The 17,067-nt window shown below is 38.8% G+C and overlaps 1 pseudogene; it reads left to right on the forward strand.

Moving 5' to 3' along the window:
- The first annotated feature begins 711 nt into the window (after window positions 1–711).
- LOC145943009 (uncharacterized) lies at window positions 712–4,617 on the forward strand (annotated as a pseudogene).
- Window positions 4,618–17,067: the final 12,450 nt, after the last annotated feature.

The following is a 17,067-nucleotide window of genomic DNA, read 5'->3' on the forward strand; positions in this document are numbered from 1 at the left end:
TTGTGCTAATATTTATATATATTTGATCAAAGATTTAAATTTCTACATTGTTTTAAATATATAGATACATAATTGCAGCATTTCAAATTTCATTCAGATTTCGTTATATAATTACAAATGTTTCTATTCTAATTTTGCGAATTCTAATATTTAATATTTATTTTTAATATTTTCTCTATTGTGCAGGGTCTAATGTGATTATATTTATGAAATAATTATATTAAAAAACTTATTAATAAAAAAGACCGATAATATTTTTACTTTTGAAAAGATTTTAAAATATTATATGTAGAGATCGATTTATTTCAAACAAACGTATTGGTAATTTATGGTTATGTGGTAACGTATGGTTATTTGTTTTTATTGTTTTAAGTAAGCTGTTATATGTATAAAAAAAAAAATCAAACGATTATTATTAAAACAAGGCTGTTAGGTCGAGCGAAGATTTATGACAGTGATTTATTACTTGACATGTCAGGACAGACAAACAAATAATAATAGATATAATAATAGAAAATTCGAAATGAGCTTGAACAGAAAAAAGTAAATAAATTCGGCAAACCGCTCGCGACACTGAGAGTTCTCGTTCATCCGTCGTTATAATTAATATCTTGTGATTTCATATTTAATATATTTTAACATTTTATAAGACAAAATTTTTAATTTTTGTTATTGTTAAAGTATATATATATATATATATAGGTATATAATATGGAACGTGTAATTGTTGGTGGTTTTATGTGTGCAATGAATGACTGTAATAAAAATTCAGGAGCAAATCGTGATTTAAGCTTTTTTCGTTTTCCATCTAATCCTGAAAGGTATCAATTATTTAACAATTTCCTATACGTACGTATAAATATTTAATTATTTCTAAAATTACAAATATATTTTAGAGCAAAATTGTGGCTATAAGCGTGTGGCATAAAGAAGGATATTTTATCAAAAAAGTTATACAATAATTATAGAGTTTGCTCAAAACATTTTGCTCCTCATATGTTTTTAAATGATTTACGAAATCGACTTCAGCCACATGCAATTCCAAGTGCAGTTTCTAATATTACTAATTCTACTAATGAAGGTGCTACTACGCAGACTGAAAGCAATGGTAAAAATTTTTATTCTAATATAAATAACAAACTTTATATTTACATTTGTTTGTTGATTATTTAATGTATTATTTTTATTACATATTAAATTTAAAACAAATATTTTAGTAGAAACTTCAACTTTAGTAGAAACAGGAAATTCTATGATAGATATAGAAGCAAAAAAGTTCAGTGAGGCCATGAAATCGACAAGCAATTTTACAGGTAGAATATATATGTATATTTTCAATTAGAAAAAAATTAAGTAATCTGCATTTTGTTATATTTATTTCAAAGATTTTTCATTTTTACTTGTATGTAATTTTAGATGTGGCTGAAAGCACAAATTCACGTGAAATTATTAATATATTAAATAATAAAGATCAAACATTTAAAAATGATAAAGCTACTCAGACGGAATTAAAATTATCGAACTCTACCCCAAGAAAAGTAGCTCTTAGAAGAAAATTAGATGCTACAGAAAAAAGAGCAAAACGCGCAAAATTGAAATATAATAAAGAAGAAAAAAATTTAGAAGATATCATTTTCACCGATTTCCAACAACTTCTTTACAAATTTTATCCAAAACCGATAGCTGATTTTATGAAAGCTCAAGCAAATAATCTAAATAAGAAAAAAAATGGTAATAGATATACAAAAGAATTTAAAATGTTTGTTTTAAATTTATATTTTAAAGGGCCTAAAGCGTACAGATTATTAAGAAATACTTTTATTTTACCGTCAAAAAGAACACTTAAACGCACAATACAGGGACTTATAATTTCTCCAGGTTTACATGATATTATATTTGAAAGACTTAGAATTAAAACTGAGAATTTACATGTGCTAGATAAGTATTGTTGCATTAGTATTGATACAATGTCACTAAAAGCAAGTTTATTTTATATGATTAATAGAGATATGGTAATTGGATTTCATGATACAGGTTATACTAAAAGTTTTTTATCTGCATGTAGTGCAGCGATAATCATGGTCAGGGGTTTGACAAATAAATTTAAACAACCACTTGATTATTTTTTTCTTCATTCATCTATGGATGCTGATGAATTACGTATTATTACTATTAAATGTGTAACAAAGCTTCAGAACATAAATTTAAGAGTTATCGCGGAAATCACAGATATGGGAACAGATTATCAAAAGGCAGCTAAAAAATTGGGCGTGACTGCTAAAACTCCTTATTATATTGTACATAATCAAAAAATATTTTACTTTTTTAACCCACCTCATCTTATTAAAGCAGCTAGAAATAATTTATTAACCAATATTATAAAATCAGGAGATACAATTATATCATGGCAGTACATAGAAAAATTATATCAAATAGATAAAGAAAATATAAATAGATTAGTACCTAAACTGGCTCAGGACACACACATTTATCCTAATAATTTTCAACGGATGAAAGTAAAATATGCTACTCAAGTTTTAAGTTTTTCGGTTGCTTCTGCTATTAATACAATCATTTCACTTGGACATTTGTCGGCATCTGCTAAAGATACATCCGAATACGTTGAAAAATTAGATGTTGCGTTTGATATTTTTAACTCATCATCTATTAAAGGAAAGAAACCAAACAGAAACGCGTTTGTAGCTTCAGAAAAACAAGTGGAATTATTAAAAACATTAAAAGCATACTTCTGTAGTCTTAAAGTATTTACAAAAGATGGTAAAGATATTACAAACAAAGTTAATGTATTTAGATATTGGAATCAAAACATAAATAGTTTAAATCAAATGTGGGAATACTTAAAGGAAATTAATTCAGAATTTAAATTTTTATTAATGAGACGTATCAATCAAGATATAATCGAATATACATTCGGTGAGATTAGAAATTTATCGGGCAATGCATTCAATCCAACTCCAGTACAATTTTATTACTCTTTTAGAAAATCATTTGCTACTAACCATTGTTCAATTCAGACAGGAAATTGCACATTAGATGTTGAGGAATCAGAAACAAACATGGTGACTGCAATAGCACAATTTGAAAATAAATTTGGGTAATTATTCAGTTTAGCGGCCTCACTTCAGATATCAATAAATTTGCACTCATTCGACGCGTTTTTGCTTAAAATGAAAGAATCTGGCAGAAAAAAACGTCGCTCTGCCCCTCAAAGCGAAATATTTACAGTTAAAGTTGACTACTTTTGGGTTAGGAAATCTGTCATACCGATGATACAAGTACTCTCTGCGGTCACATGCACATGCGTTTTGGTTACTTTTGGCTACAGTGCACGAAATTTAAACGCAACAATGCATGATTATATATTTGTAATAATAATAGTTATTGTTCTAAACGCGTATGCACGTGCATGCTTGTTAAAAATGATAGGCTTAATAGAATTTGGTCATCTGACATACGATAATGAAAAATTAGTAGATTTTTTAATTCAGCACGATGTTTTAGCACCAACAATTAAGTGTGATAAATGTGGTAATGAGTTATATATTGATAAAGAAACATTATTGTATCGATGTAGAAAACGGCACTACTTAAAAAATGTGCACAAGAAATATGTCTCCATGCAGTGTGATTTTAAGAAAAGTGCTAAAATTGATACTTGGTTCGAGCGAAATCATCTTGACGTCGCAACGGTGTGCAAAATTGTTGCTTGTTTTTTGATGTTGCGACACCCCCGTCAAGATGACACGCAGGACGAGACTGGCGTTGCGTCGGCCACTATTGTAGATTGGTTCAATTTTTGCCGAGAGGTAATTATATTTTATTATATTCTAACACATCTGTGTGTATACTTAAGAAATATATTATAGTAATATATATAAAAATCAAAATATTTCTAATTACAGGTCTCTGTGTTCTGGGCTGAGAAACATAGTGAGAAGCTTGGAGGCCCAGGATGCATAGTCGAAATCGACGAGGCAAAAATTGGAAAACGGAAATACAATCGTGGCCGACTTGTTAAAGGTCATTGGATTTTTGGAGGATACGAGCGAGACACGAAGAAGGTTTTTATTTGTCCAGTCGAGGATCGAACAGAGAAAACACTCCTGACCTGTATAAAGGAATGGATATTGCCAGGAACGACCATCGTGTCAGATTGTTGGAAGTCATATAATTGTTTAGACAATGAAGGCTTCCAACATCTGACAGTAAACCATTCCTTTAATTTTGTCAATCCTGAAACTGGTAAGAAATGTTTAAAATTTAATATATGTATATTAATATAATAGTTACAAGTTTGAATCCACACATATTATTATTATATTTTTAATGTTCCGTTATGTTAATATATTTTTTAAATTTACAGGTGCACACACGCAACATATAGAGCGTGTTTGGAGAGAGGTTCGTGGAAATATTCCAAGGTACGGAACCAGAGAGGAACACATCCTTGGATATTTGTCCGAATATCTCTTCAAACGCGCCTATAACCGACTGGAACGAATAGAAACCTTCTTTCGTATCATCGCGGAAATATATCCTCCTATGTCCAATGACCAGTCAGGAACGTCCGACGAACCAAGTACAAGTACTGCATGAGGACATATTTCATATCGATACAATATTCTTTAATATATAACTCATTACCACATTTATTGTTACACTTAATTGTTGATGCTAAAACACCGTGCTGGATTTAAAAATCTACTAATTTTTTGTACGTGCAATGCTATATATATTTTTATATTTTTATATTATATTATTATTTTATTATTAATGAGTTATTTTGTTTGTGACTACATATGCATGCGTTTTCCTTACTTTTTATTAGAGTGCGAAACGAGATCTATATTTACAGAATTTCAAATAGGTTTGCATAGTAGAACAGTCTTACACACAACACACACATACACACACACACATACACACACACACACACACGGGGGGGTGCAAGGGGGTCCTTCGGCCCCCCTCCCGCACCCTCCCCGCCGGTAGGGGACGCATTGAAGTTGTAAAGCGAGGTCCACCCTGCCTACCGGCGGGGAGGGTGCGGGAGGGGGGCCGAAGGCACCCCTTGCACCCCCCCTCGTGTGTGTGTGTGTGTAGACTGTTCTACTATGACCACAGAGCATGCGCATGTGACCGCAGAGAGTACTTGTATCATCGGTATGACAGATTTCCTAACCCAAAAGTAGTCAACTTTAACTGTAAATATTTCGCTTTGAGGGGCAGAGCGACGCTTTTTTCTGCCAGATTCTTCCATTTTAAGCAAAAACGCGTCGAATGAGTGCAAATTTATTGATATCTGAGGTGAGGCCGCTAAACTGAATAATTACCTAAATTTGTACAAAATACATCACTGCAAAACAATATACCTGTTCAAATTGATGACCATGATTATCGACAAAAAGACATTTGTAACGACGCCCCCGCATCGTTCCCGACCGTCCACCCGTCGGAAGGCTGCGCCCGGCGAACACCGGCCGGGCAGGGCAGCAGGCGCCGAGCGCCACATTTAATTACTCAAACCGTTAAACACGGTTCACCGAAAACGCCCGACGCGCGCCGAAATAAGACGAGGATTATCACCCCCACTCCCTCTCCTTCGATCCAGCCGCCGATCTCGTTACTCGACCCATATAAAAAGAGAGCTCGCGATAAGAGCTCTCTCAGATACCGTTCCGACTCCGCCGTACCGGAGAATCCTTCCGCCCGGAATAAGAGACCGAGATAGACGAGTACGCTGCCTCTGCGGAGCTATTCTCCGTACTCCAAACTTCCGGCTTCCGCTTCCACCGTTCCCTCGACTTTGAGGTAGAGTGTCCTCTGTCTCCCCCGAGATAGTCTCGGGAGTCCGGGGTTCCGAACGCGCCCCGCAAAAAGCGCGCTGACGTCAGCGGGTGGAGCTCCGCCGCCTCCGTCGAGGGTTCTCGACCATCAGTGCGTTCCTCCCCCGCAACCCATACGGCCGGCCGTGACACGCCGAGTCGTCGCGAATTCAGAAATTACGGTCCGAGAAATCCTGCCGCCAAAGCGGCCGACTAATACGCGCGCCGTTCGATTGCGCTCTCTTCGATATATCGAAGAGAGCGGCCGCTCTCAGCTGACGCGTTTTTCTACCCGCGCCGACTCGCGTCGCGACAACACTGAGCGCCCCGCGCGCCGCCCCGACCCCGCGTCTAGCGGGCGACGTAAACACTCCGAAGCGATTTAAAGACCCGCATAATACACGGGCTTTAACGACAGGCGTTACACACACACACACACCCACACACCCACACACACACGAACACTTGTACATACAGACACCTAAATTTATAAACTGCATATGTTATCACTAAATGCTACGTTCGTTGTCTCACCCTTTTTACGAGCCCTGATCCCGACCGAGTTATTCCGAGCTCGCGAAAAGCGACCGTTACACATTGTTGAAGATAATTCATTTTATTATATTTGCGGTTATCTTATGTCAAAAAGTTTAAAGAAACATTCCTGTGATACATGCGAAACATTTGCCAAAGACATTGACAATTTTAATAATAATACATATTACACATTATTTAAAGCATTAAAACCTGAAGAAAATCTGTATGGCGGATTATGTGCTCCAAACCAAATATTTGTGACCTATATAGAAAAGTTAGATAACATATTTTTTAACCATTTACGTACTCTTATTTTAAATGAATCTGTTCTTAATACAATTATTATTTTCTTAGAGAAAATTTCTTGTCCTCACCCATGTGCAAATTTTCCAAAAAAATATTTTATTAAATTGTATGCTAGAGTTCGTCTTTACTTTATATTAAAATTCACTAATAGACGTTTTAAAACTAAAGACAAAAACAGAAAGATTATAATTTTGACTCATAAATAATTTATTATTTATTATTTATTTATTATTCCGGTTCCGGAGTGAGAGTGTGTGACAGGTGTGAGAGTCTGTGGTCAGAGTTTTACGGAAAAAAGGTGGTTAGAAGGAGAGGAGTGAAGAGAGGTGTGTATGGGTGATAAGAGAGCAGAAGTGGAGTGAAAGAGAGAAAGGGAGGGCGGTGAGTAGTGATAGTTGGGACAGGATAGGAGGAAGAAAGTAAAGGAGGTTAGGTGAGAGAAAGGCACGAGGCGTGGAAGGTGCAGAGAGAGTAGAGAGTGTAGACGGGTGGTACGGAAGGTGCGAAGGCATAGAGTATAGGCAGTGGAGAAGGAAGAGTCGAGTGGGTGGGACGGAACGGTAGAATACGGACAAAGAGTAGAGAAGATAGCCCAGGGCAAGAGAGAGTAGGACGCGGAGAAAAGAAGGGTGACGAGAAGAAAGTAAAGGCGGCAATGGAAGTAGAGGAGTTGGTGACGGTAGGAGACGGGGGTGAGGCGGTGGAGGCAGGAAAGAAAAAGGTGGGGAGGCCAAGGAGGATAGAGGAGTTAGGGAAGGAAAGGAGAGGGAGTACGGGGAGCACGGGGTGCATGGAGGATTTTTTCAAAAGGAAAAGGGATGTGTTAGGAGAGGAAAGAAAGGATAGAGAAGAGGGGGAATTGAGATACAAAAAAACGGAGAAATTACAGGAAGAGGGGAAAGAAGATTTAGGCTACTTAATTAGAGGAATGGAAGAAAGAATAACGAATAAGATTAGTGAGAAGATCAGTGAGGAGATAGGGAAGTTGAGACTGGAAATATGACAAAGGGAAAAAGAATGGAAAAAGGAAAAAGAGGAAATGGGAAAAAGGATTCAAAATTTAGAAAAGAGGGTAACGGAGATGGAAAATGAAAAAGGAAAGGGGGTGGACGGGGGAGGAGGAGTAATGAGAGAAAGGGGGATGGAGAGGGATAGGGGATTGGAGGAGACAATGGTAGCTAAGATGATAGGATGGGATAGGAAGATGGAAATGAAGGAGAGGGAGGAAAGGAGGAATAATATTGTTATTCGTAGATTAGAAGGGGGAACGGGGGAGACGAGGGAAAAGGTGAAAAAAGTGTTAGAGGAGATTGGAGTGAAAGCTGAGATAGAGTGGACTAGAAAGGTGGGAGGAAAGGAAAGGGGGGAAACGGAAACGGTGGTGATAAGGTTAGGAAGTAGAGAGCAAAAGAGACAGGTAATGGAGAGGAAGAAAGGATTAAGAGGGAAGGCGGTAAGGATTGAGGACGATTTAATGTGGGAGGAGAGGAAAATAAAATGGAAGCTGGGGGAGATTGCAGACGAGGAAAGGAAGAAGGGGAATAGAGTGTGGACAGGATATGGGAAAATTAGAATAAATGAATGTTGGTGGAGATGGGAGGAAGGGGAAGGTAGGCTTAGGAACTGGAAGGGAGAGATGAGAGAGGGAAGTGAAGAGAAGGGGGAAGAAGGGGACCGGAAGAGAGAAAAGGAATAAGGAAATGTAGAGAGGAGAGGAAAGGAATAAGAGGGGAGGAAGGAGCAAAGGAGAGAAGAGAAGGAGATTGGAGAAGGAGGTGGAGGGAAAGGAAAGCGGAAGGATAAAGGAGAGGGAGGTGGATGGAAGGATTTTGGAATGTGGCAGGGATAAAGAATAAGGGGAAGCAATTTTGGAGAGAAGTGGAAAAATGGGAAGTGGTGGTGATGATTGAAACATGGGTAGACAGGAAGAGTTGGGAAGGGGTAAAAAATAGGATGCCGAGAGGATATAGATGGGAGAAGCAGTGGGCGAAAAGAAGGAATAGGGAAGGGAGACCGATGGGAGGAATAATTATTGGGATAAGGAAGGAGAAGGGGGTAACAAAGATAATTGGGGTAGAGGAGAAGGAAGAAGGGGTGATGGCAGTAGAAGTAGAGATGGGGGAGGAAAGATGGAGGATAATTGGAGTATATGTGAACGGAGACATGGAGAAAAAGTTGGAAACAATAAGGGAATGGTTTGAAGAGCAGAGAGGAGACAGATGGACAATGATAGGGGGGATTTCAACGCGAGGACAGGTAGCTTAGGGGGAAGAAAAGAGGGCGGAGAAGGGGAGGAGGATGAAAGAAAGTCGAAGGATAAAAAGAGGAACGCGGAGGGAAGGAAATTAATAGAAGAGTTAGAGAAAGTAAGTTGGGGGATACTAAATGGAAACACAAAGGGGGATGAGGAAGGAGAGTTTATTTATACGGGGGGGAGAGGAGAATCGGTGATCGATTATGTGATAGGGGAAGAGAAAATGAGAGATAGAGTGGTAAGGATGGAAGTAGGAGATAGCGTGGAGTCAGACCACCATCCGCTAATAGTGAAGATAGAGAGGAAAGGGGAAAGGACAGTGAGGGGAAAGCGGAGAAGGGAGGAAGAGAGAGGGGGAAGATGAACAAGAAGGGGAGGAGAGAGGATTAGGGACATGATAGAATGGGATGATAGGGAGGATAAAGAGATAAATGAGGAGATAAAGATTAAGGTGGAGAGAATTGACGAAGAGCTAAAGGAAGGGGTAAAGGAAAGTGGAGGGAGGAAAAGGAGAGGCTGGTGGGATGAAGAGTGTGAGGGGAAAAGGAAGGAAGTGAGGAAAGTTCTAAGGGATTGGAGAAGGATAGGAGGGGGGGAGAGGTATAGGAAAGAAAGAGCGGAATATAAACTGATATATAGAAGGAAAAAGGAAGAGGAAAATGAAGAATGGATAATGAAAGCGAAAGAAGCAAAGACAGAAGGGGAGGTGTGGAGAATAGTGAACAGGGAAAGGAAAAGGTGGAAGGGAATAAATGAGGAGATAGAGGAGAAGGAATGAAGGGAATATTTTATGAGATTGTTGGGAGGTGTGGAAGATAGGGTATTAAAGGGGGGGAAGGGAGGGAGAAAGGAGGACGAAGAGGAGGAAATAGGGAGGAGTGAGATAAAGAAGGCGGTGGAGAAGCTTAAGAAGGGAAAAGCGGCAAGGGCAGATGGAGTGCCGAATGAGGTATGGAGGTTTGGTGGAGAAAGGATGGAGGAATGGATGGGGAGACTCTGCAATAGGATATGGAGGGGAGAAGGATGGCCGGACCAATGGAAGGAGAGAATTATAGTGCCATTGGTGAAAAAGGGAACGGGGGATAAGGTAGAGGAGTATAGGGGAGTGACGTTGATGCCGACACTGTATAAGGTGTATGTAGGAATTTTAACAGAAAGGCTAAAAGAGGAGGTGGAGCAGAAGGGAATGATCCCACCGAGTCAGACGGGCTTTAGAAAGGGGATGGGGGTTGTAGATAACATATATGTCTTGAACTATCTGGTGAATAAGCAAATAGGGAGGAAAGGGGGATTAGTGGTGGCTACGTTTATAGATTTAAAGGCGGCGTTTGACTCGGTGGATAGGGAGGTACTAATGGAGGCTATGAGAGAAAGAGGGGTTAGGGAAGGAGTGAGGAATAGGATTGAAGAGGTGTATAAAGAAACAAGGAATAGAGTGAGGATAGGGGGGATGATGGGAGAGCGTTTTTGGACGGCTAGAGGGGTGAGACAGGGGTGCCCTATGAGCCCTCATCTTTTTAATATGGTATTGGCGGACATGGAAGTGTTAAGGAAGGGGGGATGGGGGGAGTGAAATTGGAGGAAGAAAAAGTGTATTGTCTGGCGTATGCGGATGATATGGTTCTACTGGCGGAGAATGAGGAGGGAATGAGTCATATGTTAGGGAAGCTAGAGGGATATTTGGATAGGAACAAGCTGGAAATAAATGTAGGAAAAACGAAGGTAATGAGGTTTAGAAAGGGAGGGGGAGGATGAAAAGTGTGAAATGGAGATGGAAGGGAAAAAAGATGGAGGAGGTGAAGGAATTTACGTACCTGGGATATAAGTTAATGAGGAACGGAGGACAGGAGGCTCACGTAAGAGAAAGAGTTAGGAAGGCAGGGGCGGTGATAAGGCAAGTTTCGGGGATAGGTAAAAGGAGGTTTGCAGGAGATTGGGAAAGAAGAATTTGGTTGTGTAAAAGGCTGGTAGGGACGGTAATGGAGTTCGCGGCAGAAATATGGGGTTGGAAAGAAAGGAGGGAAGTGGAGGCGATGCAAGAAAGATGGATAAGGTGGACGTTAGAAGTGGATTGGTGTACGCCGGGATACATGGTGAGGGAGGAGATAGGGAAGGATAAGTTTAGAATAGGAGCAGGAAAGAGAGCAGTAGGGTACGAAAGGAAACTGGAAGAGGGGAGGGGAGGAATTTTGGCGAAAAAATGAAAAAAAGGATATGCGAAGGAAGGGATTTATCAAAGTGGGAAGAGGAAAGGAAAGAGTTTTTTGAAAGCAGGGGAAAAGGAGTGTGGGAGATGGAGGAAAGGAGAGGGAGAGAAGAGGAGGTGTATGAAGGGTGGGAGCAAAGAGATAGGGAATTGCAAAGGGAGGAGAGATGGGAAAAGATTAGGGAGTCGAGTTATAATAGATGGTATAAGAAGATAAAGGAAGAGGGAGTGCCAGGGTACTTAAGGAAAGGTTGGGGGGAAAGTAGATGGAGAAGGGTGACCAGGTTTAGGCTGAACAATGAGATGAGAGGAGCGAGATACTGGGAAGAAGAGGAAAAGAAGATGTGTAGGATATGTGGGGGAGGAGAAGAGAAGTGGGAGCATGTGTTGGGGGAATGTATGGGGGGAGGGGATAGGAAACTGGTGGGAGAAAATGAGGGAGATTTTAGAACAAGGGGGGAAATGGAATGGTGGATGAGGGAGCTTGAGGAGAAAAGGGAAGGAAGAGGGAAAGGGGAGGAAGAAGGGTAGAGGAGGAGGATGGAAGGGTGGAAGGATGATTGGTGAATGAAGAGAATGTATGTTGGAACTGGAAGTCGAAGCGAGGCGGTAGTCAGGAGGCAGAGCTCTCTCTCTCTCGACAGTTAGTTAGGGTAGTTTATAAGTTTAGTTAGGGTAGTTTATAAGTTAGGAAGATAAGTTAGTTAAGTTATAGAGTTAAGTATAGAATTAAGGTAAATGTAAAAAGCGTTGCGACCGGCTAGTGTAAATTTGTGTGAGAGGTTCGGGCACGCTCCTCGAAAAAGCGCCTTCAATCCCCAAGGGGAAGAATAAATATATACATACATACATACATACATTATTTATTTATTATTTGTTTTATTAATGATTATAATTTTGACTCAAGTTATTTATTTATGTTTTATTATTTATGATTATATAATTTTGACTCAAATAATTTATTATTTATGTTTTATTCTTTATGTTTTATTACTTATGATTTTAATTCTGACTCAAATTATTTATTATTTATGTTTTATTATTTATGTTATATTACTTATGATTTTAATTCTGACTTAAATTATTTATTATTTACATTTTATTATTTATGTTTTATTACTTATAATTTTAATTTTGACTTAACTTATTTATTATTTATGTTTTATTACTATGATTTTAATTCTGACTCAAATTATTTATTATTTACATTTTATTATTTATGTTTTATTACTTATGATTTTAATTCTGACTCAAATTATTTATTATTTATGTTTTATATTATTTATGATTTATTCAATTAATGTTTATTATAGTTAATATTTACTTCTATAAGAATTTATTTGTAGTTTCAATTATTCATGTCCAGTTTATTGATTTTATATAGTTTTTTACTGTTTGTTATTTTATTAGTATTCAAAATGTATTAATACAATGTTAATGTAATTTGTAATTTTTTAAAATTATAATATTGTTTAAAATATCAATAAAAAAATATAATTAATATATACAGGGTGTCCCATTTTAATCTCCCCAGGCAAACATCTCGAAAAATATGGAAGATACGGAAAATGTTTCAGACAAAAGTTGTAGGATTTGAAGGGGTTTTCAAAACACTACCTATTGATGTCTCTTGCGCAAGCCGTTCCAAAGATACGAAGCTTCAAAGTTGACATATCATCGGCATTCGCATTATCCAATGTACACCGCGGGGAGGTTGTTCAGTCAAATTTGTACATCAAGTGGCCCTAAAAAGGACAGATTTTGTGTGTATGTGTGTGTGTGTGTGCTTCTTTAGTAAATCTTTTCTCTAATTAATTTTCTTCTGGTTATTTTAATGTAAGGATAAGGATAAGAAAATGGTAGAGAAAGAGAGATAAAAGTGTTACTAAAGAAGCACACACTCTCTTTGAAGTCCACAACAGCAGAATTTCTCTATGGTATTTGCGCGAGGGGGCTTGTCCGGTTTGGGGAAAGCGTATTTACTGTTGCAGCAATCGCGTCCATAATGCCCCGATTTCCCGCATTTATAACAGTGCGCGGTCGTACATTGACCTTGTCGCTAGGAGTTTTTCTTCCTCGCTTGCGACGGTTATCGCTTCTTGGAGCGTCGCGTATCGCTGTGAGCGAACGAGGATCTTTAAATCGTCACGTAATCCGAGTTGGTAGTTGAGTAGTGCTTGCTTCTGTATGGTCTGTAGTATAGCGCGTTTGTGTGTGACGGTGTGATTTTCGCCTTCTATCATTGAGTTATATAATTTCATTGCGAGTTTGTCTGCACGCTGTCCGAAAATTTGGGCCGTTTCGCCGGGTTTTTGCTTTAATGAATTGAACTCGAGTTGTAAGTGCGCGGTGCTTTGCTTGCTTTGATAAGAATTTTCGAGCTGTTGCTTTAATTCTTCGAATGTTTGTATATCTCTTGTCTCGAAATCTTGCATGGCTTTACCTTTTAATTTAGTATATAAGATTGCTTGTACTAATGATTCTTCTTCCGCGGGATTAATGTTGTTTATAGCATAAGTACTTGTGTTTAGGAATTCTTTTAATCGGTTTCGCGAAGTTCCGTCAAATTCCGGAATTATCAATCTAGTTTCTTTCAATGGTAAAAAATTTGGTGCGGTACTCCGTCGATTTCTTATATCGCGTGCGGTCCGCCCGTATATCATATCTTCGCCCGAGCTATCGTTTTCTCGGGTTTCGCGTCGTCGTGTTCGTGTGGTCGCGTCTTCCACTCGTGTTATCCGTCGATTATAGTGGTGTTTGTTTGTTGTGCGGTAACGTCTATTTGTTTGTGTAATATATTAATCTCCGTTCGCATTTCGCGTATGCTTTGCATTAATTCGCGCAATAGCCGGTTATCTGCACGTGTATTTTGGTTCGCGGGTGGCTCATGTACGTCGACTTTTATGAGTTGCTCATTTCGACGGGATAGATTATTTCTAAGCTGGTTTATTTCCCTATCGACGGCGGCGTCGGGTATGTTCGCTGTTTCGTTCGGGGGTGTACGCATTATTGACATATTGCTTTCGGATGAATCGAAATCGCTACTATCGTACGTAGTTGACCATCCGCTTCTCTGCGATGCGTTGCTAGGGGTTTGGCTTGCGCGTATTTTAATTTCTTCTCTAGTTTCGTTATTACTGTCAGTTCGTGTCTTTAGTACGCTTTCGTCAAAGCTATCGAAGAGGAACTCGCGTTTAACGGTGACGTTCGCGGGTAATTCGACTACGCTTTCGTTTGAATATTCACTCTCTAATTTTCTACGAACTCGCTCAAGATTTTACAAAGTTATTGGTAACGCTTGAATCGCTCGCTTCGCGGAATCGTTATATAACCACGACTTGTTTAATATCGGTTGTCGGGGGATTTCGTGTCCTTCCGACACTCACGCAGAAATATTATAAGGATCGGACTTACAGTATTACGGCTCGCATCTTTACGCTTTATATCGCTCGGTACAGCTCGGCTGCTGCTGATGCAACTCGATCGCTCGTGGGCTGATAACGGCTGGCGGCTCAGTGCTCGTGCTCGATACGGCAGGTCGTCGTTCGGTGATGTCGCGTTGTCCGTGAAATTGTCGCAGGTCGGCGTTGTCCTTGGGACGTTGGCGATCCTACTCGACTCTCAGCTGCTTGCTTATCGCTCTTCGTACTGCTTGCGTTGTCCGTCCTTCTCTCTCACTGTACTGTGGTTTCTGCTTATTTCCGTCAGCTGTTTTTCTAACTGGCGTGCCTGCTTCCACACGTTGTGTATGTGTGTATTGCGGGTCTTAATTTTTAATATACTGCTTTCTGTGTTGTCCGTCGATTATTTCGACGTGCCTGATTTTTCTAATACGGTTGTATTGTTTTTCAGGTCTTCAGGTTCCTGTTGGTCCTGGCGGTCCGTCGGCGCAATCCCACCGCTGCCACCAATTTTGTTGTGTGCCGCGTAACGGCACTGGGGTTGCGCCGAATAAAGGATGGGGATCCTCGAGTGGCACAGGATATTGCAGAGAAGAAGAGTGTAGATTTGGAGAAAAATACACTTTTGATTTTTATTTAATTTGGTTTACACTTTATTTCTCGTCCTTTTTTTCTAATTAAATATTCGCGTAGTATTCGGTGGTTAGGTAGCGAACGTTTCTTAGTAATTCTTTTTAATTATTCGAACTTTTATTAGCGATTCTCGTCTTGATGTTTCGGATTCTTATTAGCGACTCTCGTCTTGATGTTTAGGAGTTTTATTAACGACTGCCCTCGCGGACTGACTCTCGGTCTTATATGTTCTTTTGTTTTTGGATTTTCAACGAGAAAGGCCCTTGGAAACAGGTCTCCGATTGATTAATAATATTCACGCGTTTTTTATCTAAGTGCAAGCGAAACAGGTCGAAGTCGCAGGTCTTCGCTTGCATCTCGCGATTTCCGGTGCTTCGCGTGTGTCTCGCTGCGTTAACGTTTTCGCGCGACGAGCGTTTGGCGAGAGCGCTCTTTTATAAGTAAAAATATTTTATAATGCTTTATAATAAATTCTTAGTTCTAATACTATTTTAATATTGGTTATAGTTCGGGCTATAACAAAAAGTAAATACAAATTAGTATAATGAAATACAATAAAATATATAATATATTTTCATACAATAATTCCTTATTCTAAAAAGTAGTCATGAGAATCATCGATATCATCAATATCATCTTCAATGTTAGGATGACCTTATATCAGGTTTGGATAAAACTGTTTAGCATCGCCTAATATGAGATGCATTATAGACTTCAGATCTTGTAATTTTGGCTGCGACACAAATTTACCATTTGGCCATAAAGGTACCATGAGTGCTACTAGATCTATTGAGGATTTAGGTCGACGTCGAATTGTGAATAATTACTTCAACAAAGTTTTCATCAAAGTTTATGTTCATGAATATTGAATCAGGATTGTCCTTTATAATTCTTATTTGACGGAGTTGCAACCAGTTAATTTTCGTGTAATCTGTGTCATGTTTTGTGTTGACTATGCTTTTCTCTATCTTGGAAGTGTCAAAGAAGTTCTCTTCTATTATCCTGGACTTGAAACGTACGTTTCTTCCTGCATTTTTTCATAACACTGATATAATCGTCTGGGATATAGAGCCTTTCTTGCATATTTAGTGCAGATTCTATATCATCAAAGTCACTGTCATTTGGCAAAAATAAATGACCGGAAATCAGATATTTTAAGGTTATTATTTTTAGGCGCTTATGCTCCTGTAAAACATTTTTTAGCATCAACATTTTTTTTATGTTTCGGTTTTGCACACCACAAGAATCCGACCATAATATCAAATCTTTCACTTCTTCACCTACACTGCCAAGGGTTTCTTAAACATGATCCTATCTTCTGAACTCCACGACTAGAAAATTCTTCAATCCAGACATAACGGAGAGTTTCATTGTTTTTTCCTGTATGGACTCCGCAGTTGTACAACCAGTTGCCTTTTGTAAAAAATGATATTAGTTGAAATTCGTGGTAAGAATAAAATTATTTCCAGTCAAAAGTAATGGTTTCCTTCTCTTTTCTGTTACGTCCTGCGGACTTCACGATTCTTTTCTCTTCCCCGATTTAGGCAAATCCACGTTTTACGAAAAGATTAATTATAAGACTCGAAATGGAAAAACGTGAGACAGTAATTGCAAAAGAGTCCGACGCCAAACCGATAAAAAACAAGTGAGATTAAGAAACTTGAACAAATAATTGATCGACGCATGATTGTCAACAAGTACAAAGGACTGAAATTAAAAAACTATTACTCATGTAAGTGAGTAATACATGTTGTGCAAGGGAATAAACACCAAAACCTGTGACTATGAGTCACAAGAAGCATCCTTGCCCAAGAATTGCCCTTTGGACTACAGGTGGAGCAGACACACCGGCTCGAAAGGAGGGAAAGAAAAAGGCCAAGGAGG

This window comes from Prenolepis imparis, unplaced genomic scaffold (genome assembly GCF_030444845.1).
Source record: "Prenolepis imparis isolate NDT839.2.m4 unplaced genomic scaffold, iyPreImpa1.0 SCAF_11, whole genome shotgun sequence".
Lineage (NCBI taxonomy): Eukaryota > Metazoa > Arthropoda > Insecta > Hymenoptera > Formicidae > Prenolepis > Prenolepis imparis.